The sequence below is a fragment of the Strix uralensis genome, chromosome 12 (genome assembly GCF_047716275.1).
Source record: "Strix uralensis isolate ZFMK-TIS-50842 chromosome 12, bStrUra1, whole genome shotgun sequence".
NCBI classification, from domain to species: domain Eukaryota; kingdom Metazoa; phylum Chordata; class Aves; order Strigiformes; family Strigidae; genus Strix; species Strix uralensis.
In genome coordinates this window covers 11,521,638-11,544,137 of record NC_133983.1, presented here as the reverse complement: position 1 = coordinate 11,544,137, position 22,500 = coordinate 11,521,638, and the positions used below count along the sequence as shown (strand labels likewise).

General features: G+C 38.4%; 1 protein-coding gene across 9 annotated transcripts in view; it reads right to left on the bottom strand.

Annotated features, from left to right (window-relative positions):
- The window catches only part of ZNF536 (zinc finger protein 536), a 352,860-nt gene that overhangs the window by 248,330 nt on the left and 82,030 nt on the right, over nucleotides 1-22,500 (bottom strand). For all 9 annotated transcript variants that reach the window (XM_074881579.1, XM_074881572.1, XM_074881573.1 and 6 more), the window contains one exon: nucleotides 1,156-1,277. The gene's annotated coding sequence lies outside the window, so the exon portion shown is untranslated. The remainder of the gene's footprint in view (nucleotides 1-1,155; nucleotides 1,278-22,500) is intronic.

Sequence of the window (22,500 nt, the reverse complement as noted above, 5' to 3'; positions counted from 1 at the left end):
AATCTGTTTGAGCCATACCTCCTCCTATGTACATAACTACCACCTAGTGCAGAAGTTTATGTCTGACAAGGAAAAGTGGCAGAAAAGAAACTCCTCAAAGGCAACAAACCTTTTACTCTCTACTGGTCTACAAATTCTCCATCTTTGACTCCATGTGTTGGGAAAGAAAAGCAAGTAGTCTGTCAACACACAGAGGGATTTTGACTCTACCCCCTGGTGTGACTCCTGCACCACACAGAGATCTGGCACACAGCTTTGATGACACTTCATAAATGAATCCAGACAAATTCATGGGTAAATTGTGTTACCCTTACCCCTACAAGAAAGGCAGTTAACATCATGAAAACAGGTGACAGGATCCAACTCCCAGTAAGTGATGCAGTAACCTTGTCACAGAATTGCACCATTGCCCTTTCCATTTGAGTCCAGGACCTCCTTTCTACAGTTCTCTACTCACACAGGATAAAATCTGACAATCCTTACTCATGCAAATCTTAACCACAATCAGGAAGTTTTTGCTTTCAATGTTATGGAGTGAAATTTTTGTGTATGTCTACACTGCGCTCCCTGGGGCAACTGCAACTCCTGAATGCTTTAAACTGGCTAGCTCAGATGCCAAAAAGCTTTCTAAGAAACTGGAGAGCCGGCACTCTGTGCGCTCTCTGGTACTGCACTATGAAACTTTCTAAATGACTATGTCTGCAAGAGTTGCAGCAACTGCAGTATAAACATAGCCTACACAATTCTGAACAAAGTCTGAACATACTCCAGCACATCCATATTTTCCTCTGCCACCATAGTCTTTCCAATTAAAAAAAGCATCTTAAGTCACAGATATTTTGTGTCCTTTCCTTAAAGAGTATTATTTGAGGGTGAAAAAAAAAGGCCTTCAACCCACCACATCAGCTGTTTAATGTCTGTCAGGAAAAAAGGTGTTTGTTTAATGCACAGATACGTTTCAGCTATTAGTTGACACACCATTGCATCCATGATTTTTCTATGTCTGCAACAGGGAATAGGCTGTTTCATGTGATTTTCAGGGATTCATCCGGAATAGAGATTTTATATTTAGATATTTGGGAGTCTCGCACCTTTCTGGGAAATATTTAAGTCAATCCAAGAACTGATCGCATTTGCACATACAACCTGTCTTACCTGCTGCAGCCAGAGCAGTGAAGTCTAGTAGTCTGTGCACATGTCTAGGGAGTGGGAACAGACATCAACACACTCCGTGGCCCAGGAGAAATCCTTTAACCTCTTTGCCTCAGTTTCCCCATCTGCAAAACAGGGTAAAAACGAGAGCTGAGTAAACAGTATAAAACACTGGAATTCAAAGTAAAATTTTGAGTTAACAGGACTAGGAACTCCTTTCTGGTTTTGTCTGTCTGCAAAATTTGGAGCATATGTGCTGTACCAATATTAGCATGTCTTCACAGTCAACATCTAGAATGAATGCTTAAATATTCATTGACTTCAAATTTCAAATTGAAGTTTGAATTTGACATTCATTCTGTAGATGTAACAGCATCAACCATTAATCAGGGAATAGAAGTAATACCACTCAATTTATATAATCTACACACTGTGGTCAAAATGTATACTTCTAGATATATAATCTTAAAATTTTAAAGTATTAGCTGCTTAAGTAGATCATGTGGTATGTCCCCTCTCTCTTCTAACTGGCTGATTTATGTAACTGAGCAACCAAACAAAAATTCTGAGATGCATGTTCAGTTGTAATATTCACAATTTACATTGTGTATTGAATCAAGTAAATACGTAACTCATGCAATCAGAGAACAGAAGAAATAACATGATTTAGGTAACCAGCTATGACTATAAATTTATAAATAATCTAAACAAAAAACTCCACAAATAAAGATTTTTTAAAATGTATTATTCACTGAAGAATTCTGCAAGTAACCACTGAATAAATACTTTTCACATTCACAAGAAAATAAAAACTCCAAAATGTACCTAAGGAGTTGCTATGAATTGTTTGTTCAGATCTACCTACCCAGTGATTCTTCCCTTGCCCCCCCTTACATTACACCTATATAAATGGAAATCTGAATTTTACAGTTTCTAATGCACTCTCTTTGTGGATTAGTTCGTTTTTAGGCAAGTTACAGGGGTATCTAATGCAAACATTTACATTTACTAAAAAGAAAGAAAAAAAAAATAGTTACCAAAACCATTATTTGAGCATTTCAACCCTGATCAATGCTTACATCCTCTCAGTTATGTCCTTCTGGTCTCTTTTCCAACCCTTTTTTTCAAATACATACGTAATTTCCCCCAGGTGAGCAGATGCCATTCACCAACATGATGACAGTCACTAAGTGCACTTCTTTTCTATGGTTGCTTGAGTTGCTCAAAAATTTTGCACTTACCAAATCATGGCCTGTTTTTTCTCAACTTAGTTGTTTTTTTGGTTGATGTTCAGTGATTAGAAATCTTAATCTTTAGAGTAATTCATTATGGTAAAGAATGAGAAAAGAAAGGAGGAAATACAGTTTAAATGAGCTTGTGTCTTCTGGTTAAGCTCAAAGAAACTCAAACTTTGGAAATGCAGTTTCCAGGTAAAGATGAAAGATCCTGTGTTACGTCTCTGTAAACTAGAAAACAAATGACATTTAACAAGTTGCCCTATCTCAGAGAGAAACAGAGTGGATGAATCTGGCCAGTCCACTTGCACTTTTCTTTCTGAAATCACTACTAAAGTTTGAGAGGGGTTATTTTTAAAGCAGCTCTTAGAGTGTTCCAGCTCACTACTGTCAGCTTTAGATCTCCAGTGTAATTTGATTTATAATTACATTTTAAAAACTAGCATTAAAATAACATTAGAGGGGTCATCATCTGAACTTTTTAATAGTTGGGCACGTAGCATACATTTAGAAATGGATCTCCAACAGGATTCATCTGGAACATATTCTGACCAGAATTCCTTCCTTCAACCATTTCAGTACTCTGCTGAAGCTGGTGTGCCAAGAAGCCATTGTGCAGCCCTATATTTCAGTGCTGTTTCAAATGTAAATGGATTGAAATACACTGCCGGACATTTGTTAGTCAAAGTCTTTTCTTGCATGATAGTCCGGCCCATGTTTGTAAACACTGATGGGTGAGAAAGTGCCAGAGAATCTGGAATTAGTCCTCTGCACTGAAAAGATGCACATTACATCCCTAGCAAAATCCAATTGACTCCATGGCTCCTGAACTTTGGAGCAGCTTTAATTTTCTTAGCCTCCGTGGCACAGATTGATTTAAGGGCATTGACTTCTAGGAACTACTCAAATTGGTCAAGTTATGTTTGTGCCAGCCAAAATGCGTGTACAGTGAAAAAGCAGTGGTCCCAACAACTGTTAATACATGGGTGTCACCTGTCCTCCCAGCTGTGCAAACAACTCAAACTGGCATTCAGTGAACTTCACAACATTGTGCCAGTAGCTGCAAGCCTGGCACCCCCTGACGCAAGATGGGGTTCAGATGGGACACAGGCTCATTGCAAAATTTCCCTTGCTCTCTAAGTCCAACCTGATAAGAAAACTTCTGAACTAATCAGTTCCACACTGGTGCCTGACTACAACTTCAGAAGCAAAAGACAGGGAATTCAGTTTCTGAATGCTAGTGCTAAAGTAAATGATCTAGTTAAAAAAAAAAAAAAAAAAAAGAGGCTGTGCCTTAAAACCAAGTTTGAAATTTTATAGGCTTTTACTCCATAATTTGTACTTGAGCCTTCTGTTATTTTTAAACAAATCTAATTTCTTACAGCTGTGAAATTTACATTTTAAGAGTGTCTAGTGGCCATGTGCATTAATTACTTTATTGTAATATTTTAATGAGTTTGGGGTTCAACTCTGAAAGAATCCTGCTGAATCCTTGTTTCCCCACAGAATTACACTAGAACCTGATTCAGTCACAACTTCACACACCCCAATCCAAATCCTGATGGGCTTGCACAATATTTTCAGTTGTCTTATAAAGCCCCTGAACTTTAAAACTGGCTCCAAATTTTGGGACTTCTTACCAAACTAGCACTACCCTGAGTCAGGAGCAGAGCTAGGCTTTGAGAAAGTTTGTATTTAGAGCTGAACTTGCTGGTTGAGCCTGATGTCAATGGAAACAGGTAGCAAAATGCAAAATTCAGCTGTGACAGCTAACATTTTGACCCATCTTGTTCTTAACGACACTTATGCAATGATGCAAATGCTTCCATCTTAGTATATATGACACAAAAACGTTTAGGGCTAAAAGATTAACCCTCCAAAGAGTACCTAAATTCACCAGGGAAGACTGGAAACGCACTACTGGAAGATTTCCACTTTGTGCAAAAACAGTTGAAAAGCATTACAGTATCCATACTTCTGCCACAGTATTTCTTTTATGAATTTTGGTGGTTTGTGTCATACTAAATTATTTCTTCTTCATCTGTGAGTGTGCATAAGTAGTGGTGGGAGATAAGTAAAATGATACTGTTTTTTCAGGCGGTTATCAGCCAGAACTTAGCATCTGTGCTTGCAGTGTTTCAGGTGTAACTACTCATCTCGGGGATTGAGACAGAAACCTTCAGACCACTGAGGATCTCCGCAATTTGAACGGATGAACCTTCTTACAGCATCTAAATGCACTTCAGTTGTCTATCTATAAGCTAAAGATGCAAATACATAACACACTGAACAACAGGTTCAAGTACAAACACAGGTTAACGCAGGAAAAGTGGGACTGACTGTTTTAGTTGACTGTAATAGCAAGAGGTTCATCAGTTGGCAAGTGCAACCACACACACTGCATCTACAGAGTCGCGCTTGGAAATCTGACCATTTATGTCCACAACTCTCACCTCTCTTTGCTAGTGCAAATGCAGAATTGTAACTTCAATGAACTACCCAGCTTTTAAAAAAGCATGGTTTTAAACCACTTACAGTAAGAGCAACAGTTATTATTCAGTACATGCTTTTTATCAGATTGAAGATAAACTTTATTATAACTGGTGGAGATGGTATCAAAGATTTGTGGTCTATGAGAATTCTGTAATGAGAAATGGTAATCTGCCTTGGGGCAAACAATATTGTTCTGTTTACTATGCAATTAACAATATTAAGTCAAGATTCTATAACTGATAGATGAAAATAGGGGTGGTAGAAAGAAACTGGAAGCACTGGAAACTTTCACAGGACAATTATCTGAGGACTACAAATAATTTATGGTGCTTTAGCCTGACATTCTCTGTCATCCTCACAAAAATGTTCCTCACTGCTCCAGAGGTGTTCACTGTAAAAGTATCCAGATTGTAAGCAGTTTGGGGCAAAGCCAGAATCATTCCTTGTCACACGTACTGAGCGTACAGAACAGTGCAGTTTCATTTTCAGAAAAAAAGCAATAAAATCACAAAAAAAGACCCCAAAAATAGTTTTACTTTGGAAGAGGTATGATCATGAACCAACAAGAATGACAGAAAGAGAAGTGAGACCTCATCTCTGATTCCTGGCATATTTGGTGTAAAATAAAGACAGAGCATCTCCCTTGAGTTTTAATTTCTTCTTTAATTTTATAGACTGAGTCCCATACCTTTGTGTGACTGAAACCCTGTACCTCTTGTTTACTCTTAGATCAGCCTTAAGCAACCACCATATGGAGCTGTGAACACCACAGACGTAGCAGAAATGGTCCTTAACTAACGGTCAGACTAAATTGTATTGGGAGTCAAGTGGGGCCACTTTCAAATGGCTGGTTAAGACAAGGGCTGACCTATAATGGAGCTTCTCTGTAAAACAATACATTTTTCACTTTACATTATAAAGTACAGAACTGTAAGTATGATTGACCACAGAAATCTCACTGCCTTTTTCTAGTCTGTTCCTTAGCTGTACACATGCAGTCCAGCCCTTTTGGCTCTGGTTCTGCAGCAGTAATAATTTTGAGGTTACCTCAATGGGAACTCGGGCAGAGCTACAGCGCAGTGCTTTCGTAGCAAACAAACAAGACCTATAAAATGCTAGGGTCTTTCTTGCTAAATGGATCTTAAAAAAAATAAATCAAATGATCACATTCTTAAACTAGCCAATTCCATTTGTAGCTCTCTGGAAATGCGATGCTCCACAGAGAGCTCCATTGCACCCAGCAGGCAAAAGCCACATTTAAGACAGCATGACGCACCAGCGCTCTGGCAACCGGGATGCTACAAGGAAGTGACTGCTTCTGGCAGCCTCACAGCCCCTCTCCTGCACCTCTTGCTCTTAAGGATCGGTGCCTTAAATTCCCATGTACCGCTGAATAATAACGTCTGGCTGATCCAGAAGATTAGCAGCTTATTCCACCTTTGTTCTCTATCTTCTTTTAAGATGAGCAATGAATGACACCACAGCAGGCATAACCCTCCAGCACAAAAGCTAACAAAATTGTAGGATGTTTTAAGGAATGATGTAAAACTTAACAGAGAGTTTTAGAAGGGTATTCCTACACAGAATCTCTATATAAAACCCAATGCTACATGGAAGAGCTCTCAAAATCTCCTTCCTTTCCTTAACACTACAAACACAAAATCAGCATCCTCAAGAGTGACCTCTCTAAAACTGACAAAAATACAAGCAGTTTTAATAAAGTATGCAGTAAATTTGGGGGTTTCCTTTGTGCAAGATAGCACTGAATGAGAGTTTCACAGCAATAAAACAAACAGATACAGTAAAATTAAATGGGAGGAAGAAAATGATGGGAGTATAAAACTTCATGTTCCTGTACATAATATGCCAGTGATTGGTGGAAGTTACACACAAACTTCTACTTTTTAAAAAATTACTGTTTTGAGGGAAAACACTCAATAATTGGTATCTATAGGGCTTAATTCCTTTTTCTAAGGAGGTCCTGGGTCTGGTCATAGTTCATTGCTATTGTTCAAAATTTACTCCCAGATTAAGAACTTCTCCCACACTAATAAACAGGTATAATAATTTTCTCCAGAGAGCAATTTTTTTTCTTTCAGTAATTAGCCTACTTAAATATTTTAATGGAACTACTGACGTACAATAGCACAAAAGGTCCTCTGACCATAATATAAAGTGAGAGATGAGATTCCTAAAAACTTTTGTATGAAGGAGGTCTAGGATTTACAAAACAGGCAGCTCTAAAACTATTTTTAAAGGTCATAAATTAGGTACTCTCTTAAATGTAATTCAATCATCCACTGTTATAGTAGCTTGATTCTATTAGTTGTCCTATGCGTTTTACAAAACAGAACTCCATTAACATTATTCACTTATAGTTTCCCTCTATAAGTGGATATTCTGCTCAACAGGCTTTAAATAGATTTTTTTTTTCCCCTGAAATTGCTATTAAGCATACTTTTACTGAAAGGGCAAAGTAGGCATAGGATTATGCTTGTACTTCAGGCAAAGGATACATTTTCAGCAATCAGAACCACATTCCTATGAAGTAAAAATACTCTATATAAGCCGATTGTTTCTATCCCTCCTAACCTTGCTCAATAAGGACTCTATTCTGATCTTTTGAGTTACACACAAGTTCTCCAATTTGGCTGAATAAAGGTATCTTGTTGGGCAGCTTGATGAGCATATTCTGTGTCTCAAATTCTGACCTTGGTATGTTCAAGGTGGATCTCAATTATAAGACGTTGCTCAGAAGAGAAAAAATATTTTAATTTTTTTTTTTTTAAAAATCAGGATTTATTTTACTTTCTTCAATTAAAGAATGCAGTACAGAACTCCTGCTTTTACATACCTTGCTTTAGTGAACGAGTGAAAATATAAACCTTGATAAAGAGACTACAACGTGTATATAGCCACAAGTTTTTCAGACCAATTTACTTAGCCTGTAGTTATACCTCAGCTTCAGAAACATCTACTATAGATCACTGATCTCTGATTTCATGTTGATTTCACTGTGAATAAATGTGTGCCCTCACCTCTCACAACTTAGATGACTCAATTCTGAACAAGATAGAAAATACACGAGTACATGCAGAGGAGCATAGTGCTGGGCCAAACCACATATCCCATAGCCAATCTCAAAGGATCGTGGTCACCTTGTGATGTAGAGCCGCGCGCTGCAATAATCTGACACCCGAACAGACCCTGACCCATTGCAATGGTGTAGCTGCAACAGTGCAATCTGTACATAAAAATGTGTATATCTAAAGCTCCAAATCCTCCTTCAGCTGGTTAACATATTCTATGTTCACGTCTTACTTCTTAAAACAGGACAGATGGCAGAAATCATACACTGTTGTTCTTTTCATTGGCCACGCCAATCCCAGATAATCAAGTCAGTCAGTCACTAGCAGATACTCTTTTCTCAGAGGAAAGGGTGGAATTTCATCTGACCACTGAGCTTCAGCTTGCACTTGAGGTTCTAATTTTCTTCTGGTTCTAGCCCATTTCTGTCTCGCTCTGGCACACACTGCCCTAGTAAGTACATTTATTACCTCAGTAATTCCTATGGGGGCTGTCTTACTTTCACTTTATATCTGGACTCACATAAGCATCTCCCCATTTTACAAGGAAACATTTATTAGTCTCTGATAGGAGTTTCCTGTTCCATCATGCTGAATCCCATTGTCTGTTATTCTTCAAAAGCAGGCTAACAAGTTGCACGCTCCTGGGCGGCTCTTGCTTGTGGTGTATAAGCACTGGCAGTGCACCACAGGCACGGAGAAGGCACATGGGGGACAACCAGGCATTCTGGGTTTTCTTCCAATCCTGTTTGCAAACTCTTGTTTAGCTGGCCACGCACAGTCATATGGGACCCTTACACTGTGGTAGCATTCACCACATACCAGTGGCACTGGGTGGCCCAGCAATTTCTAGGATGCCCCATTCATGCTCCTTGTTCACACCTTTGGGACCAGTGCAGGAAAGGACTATCAAAGTCTCCTTCACCCAAGGATTCCTCAACTATGAGGCTGATCTTATTACTTTGGGACACTTGAACAGTAGAGGTTAAGCCTATTATATCACAAAAACAGGGATTTCTGCTGTAATTCCTCCAGTTCTCATCTAATTATCTTACTTGAGAACTGCTCATGGGTTTTTTTCCTGGTATTTGTGGGTCATCACTGCATATTCCTGTTTCTCCAGGTCCACCATGCAAAACTCCTTAGTGTAGCAACTGTTTGGTAGAGCTGGTACTGTCAAAAAAACTGTTCAGCCTTCCACAGTGTTACACAGGAAGCTCTGGCCATGATCCCCCTCAACCATATCAGTCAGATCTTCAGAGGAGGTAAAAAAGTATAATTGCTCACAAATAAAGTTGCACAGATTTTCCTCACCTGAAGATCTGGCCCCACCCTAGGAGCAAGAAGAAGATTTCAATGCGTAGTCTATTTTACTAGAAACCATGCAAAGTCTCTCATCCACATCAGCCTGCTATTTTTTACTTCTATATAAGCAGACAACATTTGTATTCAGCTGCTCACTTATAAATAAAAAACATTTTTATATGGGTGGATTGGAGTGGCCTTCCCCCCCCCCCCCCCTTTCTGTTCCCGTTATTTTATATATTACACACATGTTCTGTCAGCGAAGCTCACTTTGTTATCTGAAACATCTGTGGTACCCTGCTGTGGAGAAGGCCAACACTGCTGCTGCTGTTGCTGCCTGTCTTTATTAGCCACTGATTTGCTGATGTAGTCCTCCGACAGCGTGCAGTGCTCCGGTTTGCCTCCGTAACGCTGGGGCTGCACGGCAGAAACAATGGGATTCTGTGAACTGGCAGAGAGGTCCTGTCGGTTCACAATATGGCAGTTACCATCTATATGAAGATACAAAACCAAGGTTTCGTATGTGCATTCATGCAAGCACTGATTTTTTTATATTTCTAAAGAAACATATATGAATTTATCTGTAAACTGAAAAGATAACACCCTTGCGAAGAAGGTACACACAAAGTGAAAGGACCTCCTACTTGAGGGTCCCACGAGGTCTGGCTGTTAAGCAGCCATAATATTTCTTTTTTTGGGGACAAGTGAAAAGTTACCTGGATTGATTTCTTTTAGCCTTATTCTCAGGTGCTTTTTTTACCGTCATAGTCCTGACATACTGCACAGTCCTATGAAACTCTCTGGGTTCTACTGTTACTATAAAGATTATTACCTATATAAGAAGTATGGACTTCTTATGGAGCCATGAAAAGATTTTAAAAGATCGACTTAAAGATGAAAAATCTGCCTATGTTTCTTAAATAACATTTTTAAAGATGAGATATTCAGGTCATCTGATAGGAAGTGAAGCTATTTTTATGTATTTTATACATTTACTTTCTGCAAACAATAGTACCTTGGTAAAATCAGCTTAACCATTTCCCCTCTGAAAAATCAAAACCATCTTATCTTTATATGGATTTCTTATGCAACATATGACTGAAATACATACTCCATTTAAGAATTTGAGAAATATGATTGTTAAACCACAAAACTTAACAAGAGCATTCAGGGGAAGATGCAAGAACAACTCACAAAAACACTCACATGGACCAGATTTCCAGCTGATGGCATTCCTTTTACGGGTCTACTGTTTTAAGAAACTGCTCTCCAATACAAAGATAAGACAACAAGAAGATAAAGGCACTTCCCTCCCTTAAAAAGAAAAAAAAAAAGAGATCTATTGATGACATAAAAACCTGAGCTGAGTTCTGAGTCCCATAGGTAAAAAAAAACCCAGCTTTTTGTAGGTTTACCGGATCTCCCAAGGACTCTGGGCCTGATTCAGAGAATAATTACGGTATGGAAACATCATGTGACTGCTGTCACAGATCTTTTACATGCAAGTCAGTGTGCATGTGTGTCCAATTCAAGACTCAAAATTGAAGACTTATGTGGAGATAATTATAAATGAAAATAAAACACAGCTTTTGAAAAAACACCCCATTTTCTTTATAAAATAATTGATCACCTAGCCCCAGTAGGAAGGTTCAAAAGTTACTATATAATGAAGTGCTAGTAGAAGCAGCTTGCTGTATCTTTCAGGAGCCAGACCGTGATGACAAGAAAAAGGAATCAAGAAAATAAATGCCACAAAGTCATCTCTCCCCTCCTCACCTCCCTTTTGCTTGAAGCACTACCTACCTTCAAATTTGCTTTATTTGTATCACACAGAATTAGTACCCCCAAACCAGCTAAATTCTGTGCAAACACAGGAAGCATCTTTCCATATTTAAAATCTGAACCTCATTTCCCATGCCCTGAAAATAACTGAGATGTGATGGCAGAATATCACTGGTCTCCAAAATAATCTTCGGATTACCCAACTAACAATCTGGTGTACAGTAGAACAAGCTTCAGAACCGTTCTCTGGCCAATTCACCATTTTTACCTGTATTTGACAGGGAACTAATCTGATAGTCACAGGTTGTCCCCCTGCTCCAAGTATGTCCTCAGAGGGAGAAAGGAGATGGCGTACTGTTGCTACTGCTGCCACTTAGTAAAGATTGTTTTAGAGATGGTATTTCAAATCCTCGGGAGGCCAGTGAAGTCACAGATGCTTTCCACTACCAGAGGAGTACAAAGTACCTGAGCAACAGCAAGGATCTGATCTTAAACCTACAAGACTGTTCTTAGTTGGGGGAAAGTGAAAGGAAGGAATAAAATTAATGTATAAGCATAAACAAGTCCAAAACTTGGAAGATGAACTGAAAAGACAATTATCTTTATAAATTTTAAAACTGCAAACAGATTTGTGCAGGACAATTTTCCATCTGTCCAGATCCTTCTGCAGGACATATGCAGAAGATAACTTCAAGTTAGTATATTTCGTTATATGAAGCATTTTCCTAAGATTTTTTTTTTTTTTTTTGGGGGGGGGGGGGGGGGGGGGGGGGAAATGCAATGCTATGTTGGAATGGTAGTAATTTCTCTTTTACCCTTTGTGTATGTCACCGTCTATTGTTACTCAGTTTTTTAACATTCATCTGAATATTTCATCCATGCAAAAATTAGTCCCAGCATCTTTTTTCTGAATAATGTTTGGCGGTCATTACTTCACAACTGCAAACAATCCTCTATTGCTATTGAGTGCTACAGTCAGGCTCGTTTCATGCTGGAGGTTAGAATCTGATCCTAAGTCCATTAAATCACAGAGTCTTTTTAAAGTTTAATCTTGAGAGGATTTGGGTTGTAAACAAAGGACACTATACATGGGGAAAGAAACAACAGAAAACTATGAACTTATGACTCTAACGCAACCCCTAGTTCAAATTTTGTGTATGATTTAGCAAGAAAATTCTGAGCTTTCAGCAGCAGCACACACGCCCTGGCATGTGGGCAAAGCTAAACTGAGCATTGATGCTCACATCCAAAACACACATATGGATCCCATTTTACTATAGACGTGATTCTTCATGTGCAAAACATGTGTCTGACTGGTTTTCTTTGGCTTTTTAAGATGTGCTTCTTCTTTGGTGGGGGCAGGGAGCAGAGAAGTAAATAAATAATTTGTGTGGTACTTCAATATACATTATCTATGAAGAGAACAGCCTGGGATTCGAGGCCAGGTAAAAAGCCTGTACTTCAGCTGAAAGTATCAATTTCAGCAAACAACCAAATGCCAAGAGTGAGAAACTTAGTCCACTATACAGCTTCTGCAACATGTTAATCTATCCCACTCTGTAATTGCTAGATAGGAAAGGGAAAAAGGGCTCCAGATGCTAATAACTTGGAAGTGGTAATTAGAGGAGTCCACATTACTGCTGTGAGACTCCCATCTTCCCTTGATTACTGGAAAGAAAATTTTGTCCAGTGGGTCTGCTTCTTGCTTCCAAAACATGCAGCACTTCTGTGTTCCTAAGCTCCATCTCCTTCTCACTGAATACATCAACAGGAGCTCGATCTGGCCTGGGAAACTTTTTTACCTTCTCCAACACTGGAGGATGCTGTATTTCCCATAGAAAATGTAGGAAAATATTCACAAGGTTATAACGTGACCTAACAGGGAAGTACTACAAGCCCCAACTTTTAGCTATACAAGATCAAAATTGCCTCCCACAGTCCCAGTCTGAGTGTGACAGAGAACAAGAGAGTCTGCTCCCCTCGCTTTAGCGCGTAACAAATATCTTTAAAGGCTCATTGAGCATTTTTAATCTCTGAGACCACAGAGACAAAGTAAGTCTGGAAAGGGTCTGAACGTTGCATGAGAAAGTAAAAGGAAAAATACACTTATCACAAAGAGGGAATGCATTTGTATTATTGTATTGAAATAGCACAAGGCTACAATGACAGGCTATAAATTCTTCTCTTGGACTGTAACCAATATTTTCCATTTCAAGTAACAACAATGTAAGAAAGAGAGACTCAGAATTAATAGAAATTAGGGACATAAATCGGTAGGTACTTAAGTGAAAGAGAACCTCAAATTTGGGTGTTGTTAAAGGACAAAAGGTTAACTAGCCCTTTGAGCGACCCTTGGATCCATTTACACTGCTGACAAACTGACCAAAAAAGTATGCTTAGATTTTGTCAACGATGTCCATCTTTAAAATTCTCAGATTCGTAGCCCAGAATGTTACAGTAAATTCTTGGCAGTGACAAGCATCTTTTTTTTTTTTATCCCTGAAATTTTATCATCACACATAACACTAAACCTAATCTATGACTCCAAATAATAATAGCAGCAATAGTAACTACGTTGTTCTGCAGTGATGAGAATTAAGTTACAGAAATTTCTCACTTCTACTTTTTCTGATTTGATATGTCATTTCATTAAACAACCATGAATTATTGAATATTAATAATTTGAAATCAGTGATGCGCCTTAAGATATACATTTACAGTCTATTAGTATTTTTCTTAACCTTTCTGTTGCTGTAAATGGCTATTGAAACATTGGATGCTCATTTAAAAAAAAAAAAAAACAAAAAACAACCAAAAACCAACCAACCAACAAACAAGCAAACAAACCAGGACTGAACTGCAAGGAGACTGTTAGCCAGAGCCAATGTGCGTTAGCAAAGCTGGGTCCAGAAGATGAACAATCTCTCCTCCATTTTAAGACCCAATCCTACAGTTGTTTAGTGCATGTAAATCTCCGTGATTTTCTAACAGCTCCATCAAACCTTGGGAGGTAAGCCTTATAACTGAAACTAAAGGTGACAAGTCCTTTTTTTCCCCTATGCAGACTTCTAAAAGAGAAGGACTGTGAATACTGTAAAAAAATAAAATCAATGCAAAGTTATTTAGCACAGGTGTTCCTGTTATTGTGCTACATTTGGAAAGCCCACACATTCAGCGCACCTTCAATTCGCACACCCAGCTGCGTGAGGTGGTGGTCTATTGTTAGTTTACAGGTTTGCAATAAAAAGCATGAAGTAATATTGGCAAGCTCGGGAGCTTTTTTTTTTATTCTTATGATGTCTCCCTGCATCTATTTATCTAGTTCTCCTTGCTTTGTTTCTGCTTTTATATTCAGCATATTCAAAAAAGGGTCAGAGTAGGTTTTAAAGATGTAATGCCACGCTCAAGCCTTTTGAACACTAAGAGAAAACCTCAAAAGGTTCACGCATAAGGGAACAAAGATATAAGGATAGCTTTGAACCTGAGGGGCTCTCTCACTGCAAGCAAGTGCACTGCCAGCATGTCACAGGTGTACACCACATGAGCAAGTGAAAAAATAAAATGCGATTGTGAAGGGGTGTGATGCTGACGGGTCTGAGTCCAGAATGCATTAATCCCAGGGTGAATGTGTGCATCTGTTAGATATTTATGTAGTTCCTACTAGTAGTTTGTACAGATATCTAAGCAGGTGAACGTCAACAGCTTTGAAACCATATGTTAAAGGGAGCCTGTGAGATGGTATGAGAAGGATATCAGGCATTATGGGTCTGACAAGGGAGGGTGGACACCTACCGATTATAACATTGCCCTGGTTAGTCAGGACTCCTGGGCCCTACGTCAGACTCCTGCTGATTTAGCTGCACAACACTGGGGCAAATGACTGAATCTTCCTCTCTGTTTCCCCGTCCTTGATCAACAGATGCTAAATATAACTACAGAATGACAATTTTCTTTCTTCCCTCTCTAATTTCTAGCTTTTGGGGGGGGAGGGTGGGGGAAGTGGTGGGGGTTTTTTTAATTGCAAAGGTTTGTATAAACAATTTTTAGATGCTGACTTTAGTTTGGTCAGAAGACAACGGAGTCAAGATCTCTATCTCCTGCTAGTTACAGGAACATGCTACAGCAGAGGAGAATTAAGTCCTGTTCCTTTGTCTAATTCAAACATTGTTTTATTCTTGTTTTTACACTTTAACTCTGAGTCACTCAGACTCGGGAATGGCATGCATCTCAACTTGGATCATCCCATTTCCCAGGGCAGTCTCCTGACCATCAGACTGTGCACCTGTAAGGACAGTTGAATCCAACATATTTTCAGAAAGAAAAAAATAATCAGCTGTAAGAAAAACAATGCACTTTCCAAAACTGACATTTTGTCTATAATGTTTACTTTCTCTACTAAATATCCTCAGCAAGGAACTGTGAGAATTCATTCATCTTTGAATGAATTTATAAAACATGCTGAGAGGTCTCCGGCTGAAATGTGTGAATTTTTTTATGATTAGCACAGAGAACTAGAAGCCAAAACTTGTCAGTTTACACACCACTTTAACCTAGACCACTCAGTTTCTGCTACCATACATGACTTTTAGGAAATAAAAGAAAAACTGTTTTCACATTAAACGCTGAGTTTCTAAAGGAGGTCTGTTAGGAAAATTTTCCTTCAAATTAAAATTTTCTGTAAAATGAAGAAAACAAATCTCTCAAATCCCTTCCACTTCAAATAGCCTAGCAATTACCTTGAACCCTCAACAGTTCAAGTTACTCTCAAAGGTAAGGGAATCAAAAACTAGCTTTGTAGTCCTATAAGATCCTGTTGCTAGAGTAATTCCACCTTTGAAAATCTTGGTGCGACTAAGTGAATTCATCAAGAGCCGCAATTTCATTTTGTCCTTAATGGTTCATATACATATACAGTGCTGGAGAAATATGCCTTCCTCCCCGTTTTGAAGTATTGTGGCCTCACTGAAGAACATTCAGGGAGGATCCACCCATAGGACACGGGTCTCATAGTTTAGCATTGCCCAGACTCTGCTCCCAAACCAACCCATAGTAAATGCCATGAATTTCAACAGCTCCAGAGACTGCTGCTAAGTGCTTCTGAAAAAAAATCTAATCACACCTTCCCATCCTCTTACATGTCTATCTTTTACAATATCAGAACACACACTCTATAGTAGCCCTTTTCAATTTATTTCCCCCATACTTCCCTTCCCAAGAGGATATTATTCATACCCTACTCCTTCACAATGTAATTAGCTTGTTCCAATCCTTAGAAATGAAACATTCACCCCTTCTTTTGCCCCAACCCTCAAGAACCTCTTGCAAGGGTCCTCTTGTAGCTCATTACCCCACAGGGTGGGGAGAAACACACCATAATTGCTCTACACTTGGTACCAGAGAGAGAATAATCACACTTGCCTTTTATTACTTTGCTTTACTTTAATGAAACACAGTTAATAAAGAAGGCATGTATGTAAAATCGGTGGTTTACCAGAGACTCACCACCTCTGTTGTTTGAGGCCCCCTTCAAGTGCCCTGCAGGACTCCCCTACTCCAGCACCTGGTCTAGCACAGGCAAATCTTGGTCTAGTGCTGCAGTGGCACAGCTCCACGGAAAGGGCAAAGTCACGAATGACATCTCCACTGTGTATTAGAAACTATTAATTGAGATTTTTAATTTTGGGAGATGTGCATTGCATGGCATCTATAAAAGATGCCCCAAACATTCTCAGGAATGCAGCTCAAAGAGTCTGATTAAAATTGAGCAAAATCAGTCTCTCATCCCTCTGTTTAAAAAATGAGAATCATTTATTCAGCTTAATTCAAAGATTAAATATGATTAAAATTTCTATAAGATGTCTAGCTTTTCTGAAATAAACTGCAGTGGCTATCAAAATATTGATAGTCATTGGTAAATTACTTCTGGTGTTTAATCAATGTTATTTTTTTATCATCCAATTTTTTCTTCAAGTCAGCTTCTAACACTAAACTACATTTCATCAAGGTTGGTAAAATGTTTAGAAAGGAACAGATGTCAGAATATGGGGATTGCCAATAACACTGATGGAAGCCAGTAATTTCTTTCCTGTCCAAAGGCAAAAGAATGAAGAATAATCTAGACTGTATACAATAATACAAGATTTACTACAACATTAATGGCTATAAAAAGTAAAAGTATACAAAAGCTATCTCCATTTTTTTCAAGCCATCACTAAGGGCAGTGTTTTTCAATTTGAGACAATTTTTACTGGAAAATGAAAGGTCTGTGTATTCTTAAACCTTTAAATATCCATAAAATACAGATGAAGACACAGGCTAGCGTTAGTTGCTTCCAAATATACTTGTATATTAGTCTATTGTGCAAGTTAATAATTTTGCCAAATCTCAAAAAATGTGGATGCAATCTTTCCTTTAAGAAAGCTGCTCAGCTTGTTATTTACAGATTGTAACATTTACATAAGAGTTTGGTTTAACAAGAGATATAAATATAGATAAAACCCTTAGGACTTCATTCTTTAAACTGCCCTCTAAAAATCTGCCCTACAATTTGCACACTGAATTTTGTGCAGACTATTCTTGGAAGCCTTTTGTGAATTAGGGAGAACTGACTCGAAACAGGGGCTGGTTAATCACAATTTTGCAAATTGTACGTAGCAATCATCCTCACATTGTGAAATTCAGATCTATAAAATGCTGATGTTTTAAAGCTGAAAAATAAATAAGCTAAGTAGGACTACTTTGCTAAGGGAAAAAAAAAAAAAGAGTATAAGACCCCTTGCAAAGAAATCCTTAAAATAAAAATAATTAAAATAAGAGAAGTGACATCATAAGTAAAGGGCATCTCCATTCCATATCTCAACTGCAAGCCCACCCTAGAAAAAAATGTTACCACCTCACCGTTCTTGCCCCAGTCTCATATCAACACTCACCTGAGTTTACCAGGCAAATTCCTGCACTTCCAAGAACAAACCGGTGGGAGGTTTATTATTTTAGAAGGCTTCTGTATATTTGTCTACAATATGGAAAAGCCCTCCAGTTGAGGAACGACTGCTGAAACTTCACTCTTTCATGTGTCTATTGCTGACTGTCATCTGTGCACCCAATCAAAGCTGCTTTGATTAAATATCAGGACCGTCACTTGAGTATCAACCGCAGCAACATGGATACATGGATACGATACTTTATGATGCATGTTGAATGCAAACACTTGAGAATAATAGCTGGCAACTAAACAGTTTGTGGGAGAAGGAGCAGAATTTATGTGGAAAAGATGATGCCTCAAAGAAGACTTTTTTTGTTCTGCTTTCAAGCTGCGGCTAATGTAACTTCATCAGCATTTAGAACAAAGCTGACTCAAGATTCCTCTTTTCCACACAGGTTTTGCAACTCCTAACATTTATCTGTTGCAAAAAGACCTTGCCACACTCTCTGTTTTAAGCATATAAGGATATGCTGAAATTCATGCAAAATATTTTCTGTTATCAATGTAATTATAATGACAAGAACTTTCCATTGGGTTTCAGCTATGACGCAGTGCGCGTTGGTCTCCCCCCTGCCATTCCAAGCCCCCTCACTATGGACACAACTCACAAACAGTGGAAACTCTGTTTTTCTGTTGTTGATCCTCCCCAAAGGTCAGGTTTCTTACCTCAAACATTTCAGCAGTTGCTTAGACTGCAGTTCAGGAATTTTGTGTAACATTGCTTCTAAAAAGCAAATATTTATGTTGGTAAATACCATTAAAGTATTACTGTTACACAGGTATTCTCATTAGTAAACTGCCAAATATGAGAAAGAGAACTTTAAACTAAATGGATAGAAACATATATCTGCATGTTAAACAAACTTTACCATGTTACTTTACCATGCTGAGTCAAACATGAAGTCCAGCCATTAATTCTAAAAACATTAATTCCCATAAAAAGAGTTAATAGATTCAGAATTCATGCCTTTGCCACAGAAGGCAAGCAGAGGCAGAAAGCCCTACAAAGGAACAGAGCAAATTGGTATTACCAGGATTTCATAAAAGTAGTGGTCAGGAAAAAAGGAAAAAGGAAAATAAAGGACTCACAGGTACCTTACAGAGGGATGAAATAAGGACATTCCCTTTGAATGGGAAAGGCTTACATTCAGGTATGGGTCTGAATAAGGTAGATCAGGTATTTAGCTTCACACATCATAAGGGAATATCCTGAGCATCAGAATAGGTTACTCTAGTAGAGCACATTCACTCACCCACTCCTATTGGTGCTCACTCTTTTGTTGTCCTTTTTCAATTGGAGCAAACATTTAACCTACAGCTTCATCAGCACAAGTGAATGTCAAAAGGACAGAGTTCAGGAATCTCTCTCAAAATACATATTATTTATTCAAATAGAACAGCTTGATCAATCTTGGCCAATGAAACAGAACTTTTTAATGCCAAAAATTTGTACAGGATGAAAAGAAGACTCTCAGTTCCATTCCACGACTCAGATTGGAACCGAGACCTACAGAGGTAGAGCTGAGCTGCTTCCTTCATTTCCTCTGCTTTTCACCTTGGAGGCCAAGACTGGGTCAGGAAAAGCTTCTCTTTTATTAACTCAAAAATGGCATATTTGTGAAAGCCATAGCAGAGGATCTCTCTTGGGATAAGGGACCATGAGACACTGAAAGCACAGAAGGCCTGCAAGTAGGAAGGAGTCTTCCAGGAACAGGATCTAGATTACACAAAGTTCCCAGAAAAACTTTGGAAGATTCTTGTTTGCTGTTTTGAAGACAGCCTGTCAGTGAGTCCAGATGTACTAATTCAGACTTTCAAACACACATTTCAATGTGCTCTGAGTTTAAATGTAGGACAGTAAATGAGCCATTCATCATACAGAAAATCATCTTAAATATCACCTAAGCCATTTCACTTATTTGAAAAATGCTAGCAGTAGTGAACTTGCTAATACTGTATATTTCAGAGGTAAAACGCCCAAGACTAGATTTTTTTAAAAATTTAACATAATGAAGCAAAAAAAGTAATTCATTCCATGTTTGTTAAATCTAGTTATGTTGGTAATTAGGCAAATGCTTCATATCTATGTTTTTGTTACCTTCCTATTTCTACTGAAGGATTACATTCTTCCTACTTTTATTCATGATCTGAGAGCATCCTATTTTCTATTTGTTATTGAGTTTTAGGCAAAGATGTTTCAGAAACATAAAATTAATATGGATTCAAAGTTCACTGCACTTTAGAAAACATAGTTATGTATCTAAGAACCCAAACAGGACTCCAGCACTGGGTGATTCATAGTCCCAATGTATTGGGATCTTCATCAGCTCTCAGCATTGCCTCCAAAATAGCAGCCGTCAGTGCAGGTAGGCCACAGTGCAGGTACTGAAAGTACAGCTGCTCTGCAGTAATTGATTCTGTATGTTGACCCAGACATTAGGATGTTTACTGTCTGCATATGACTCCTTCACTTCATGGAAAGCTGTACAAAACTAAAACAGCTCACGATATGTCAGCCTTTTGATGAATACATCAAGCACTGTCTCCTAACATTTCTTTACTGCTTGAAAAGATTTGACCTTGTGGCTCTAACAAATCACAGAAACTGCCTGGACAACATAAGCTGACACTACTTCACACAAGTCCAGAGGCTCTCAGGGCAACATGAGGCATCCACTTGAGAAAACTGTAATCTGTTGCTTTAGGAGCAGAGTAGAATGTTACTTTAAAGACCACTAGTATTTTATTATTTCTACTTAAGAGAAGTACTTTGGAATTACTGAAGTTGTCTGCTCAAAGCCAAACTCTTGCCAGATACTGCTGCCCACAGTCCAGTCCAAGAGCAGCAGAGCTTCCTGATGCTGCCTCTGAAGGTGAAGGGATACAGTCTCCAACTCCATGAGACAGAGAGGCTGAAATACTACTTACTAAAACCAAAATAGTTAAATCCTCAGAAAAAAAACATAAAATCTACAAATCAGTGTCAGGGTATTTTAAAATGTCCCATAATTACCATAAGGGAAAAGGCTTGAAAATGTGTCTCTTCAAAGACATTTGTAAATATTTCTTTGGCTACCTCCACACGGGTGGGAGATCCTGCCCTTAAAATTGTAGAATACTATAAGATGACCCATAGGGACTAGGCCATATCAAGCCATGTTGAAGAGTATAATGGAAGTAAACTTCAATTTAGAAGGCTAAGAATAATACCTGCTCACAAAACCAATGAATACTATCATACATGACCATGGGCTTCAAACTTTGAAAAGGTTTAACATTTTAAAATAATATACAGAGAAGTGTAATGAGACTAACCAAATCTGTTTTCTTCACTGTGCTTCCCATGACCCAGTATCTCTTGCATCACTGCATTTGAATGTTTGAAGCTATCTACTGCCTTGAACGCGTGGAGCTGTTCTACACCAACTGCAGCTGTGAGTGCTAACTCGGGTGCTTTTAAACTTGTTTGGAGTAACTTCCCCTGTTTACCAATATTTTAGGAAGTTTAAGTCTATATTATCTGTGGCTAGAAATATACAACACTAAATGTGTGCTGCGTAAGAAAATTTGAGTAGACATTCACAATTTACTTAGTTCCCTCTGAGGGGAATGAGAAAGATGCACAGTACTTTCATTATCTGTCCCTAAGTGTTTTTTGTCAAATTTTGACTCTGCCACCATTCTTCAGTGACAGACATTAGGTATGACATTTTTTGACACAATGTCAATAATGACATCAGTAATATTTGACACAAGGCACATTGGGGTTATTTGACACAGACAGTTGGATAGCTCAGGGCACTGGAGATCCAATGCATAAAGAGTTTTACCTCCAAGTCACCAGTGAATATCTAACCCAATGTTTTCTAACTGTTACCAACTGATGCCTCCTCAGAGTCTTATACAGAAGGAGTTTGGGTGTATTGAACAGATGTCCAGAAAACAAAAATCAGCACAATAAATTACATTAATCTGTGCCCTATGTTGAAACACCATGGAATGAATAGCCAGTGATAAAGCTATTCTTCTACTGCTATCTGCAATTCCTCTTAAAAATTGTTGAATCCCAAAGGAGACACAGGAGGATCAAATGAGTCAGAGAGCACTACAGCTCCAGTCTCCTGAATAAGATTTCTGTCTCAACAGCTTTCAGTCCCATGGCTTTCATTAACAGTTAAACATACTTATGGGAAAATACAAATGTGAAATGTTACTTTCAATGATGTGTTTTCAAAATATTTCACAATTGGCTAATATACAGGACTCAGAAATGCTGAACAGAAACAAAATGAATTACGTATATGATCACTCTAGAATTTCCTAGAGTGCCACAGTCCTGATTAAACAAAGCACTTCTACCTATATCCAATAAAGCACTCATCTAAGAGCAGAGTCTTGCAATATCTATTAGGCACCTGGCTGAGCTCCCAAATCCTGCATTCAGCCCCAAGATCCATTACACAAA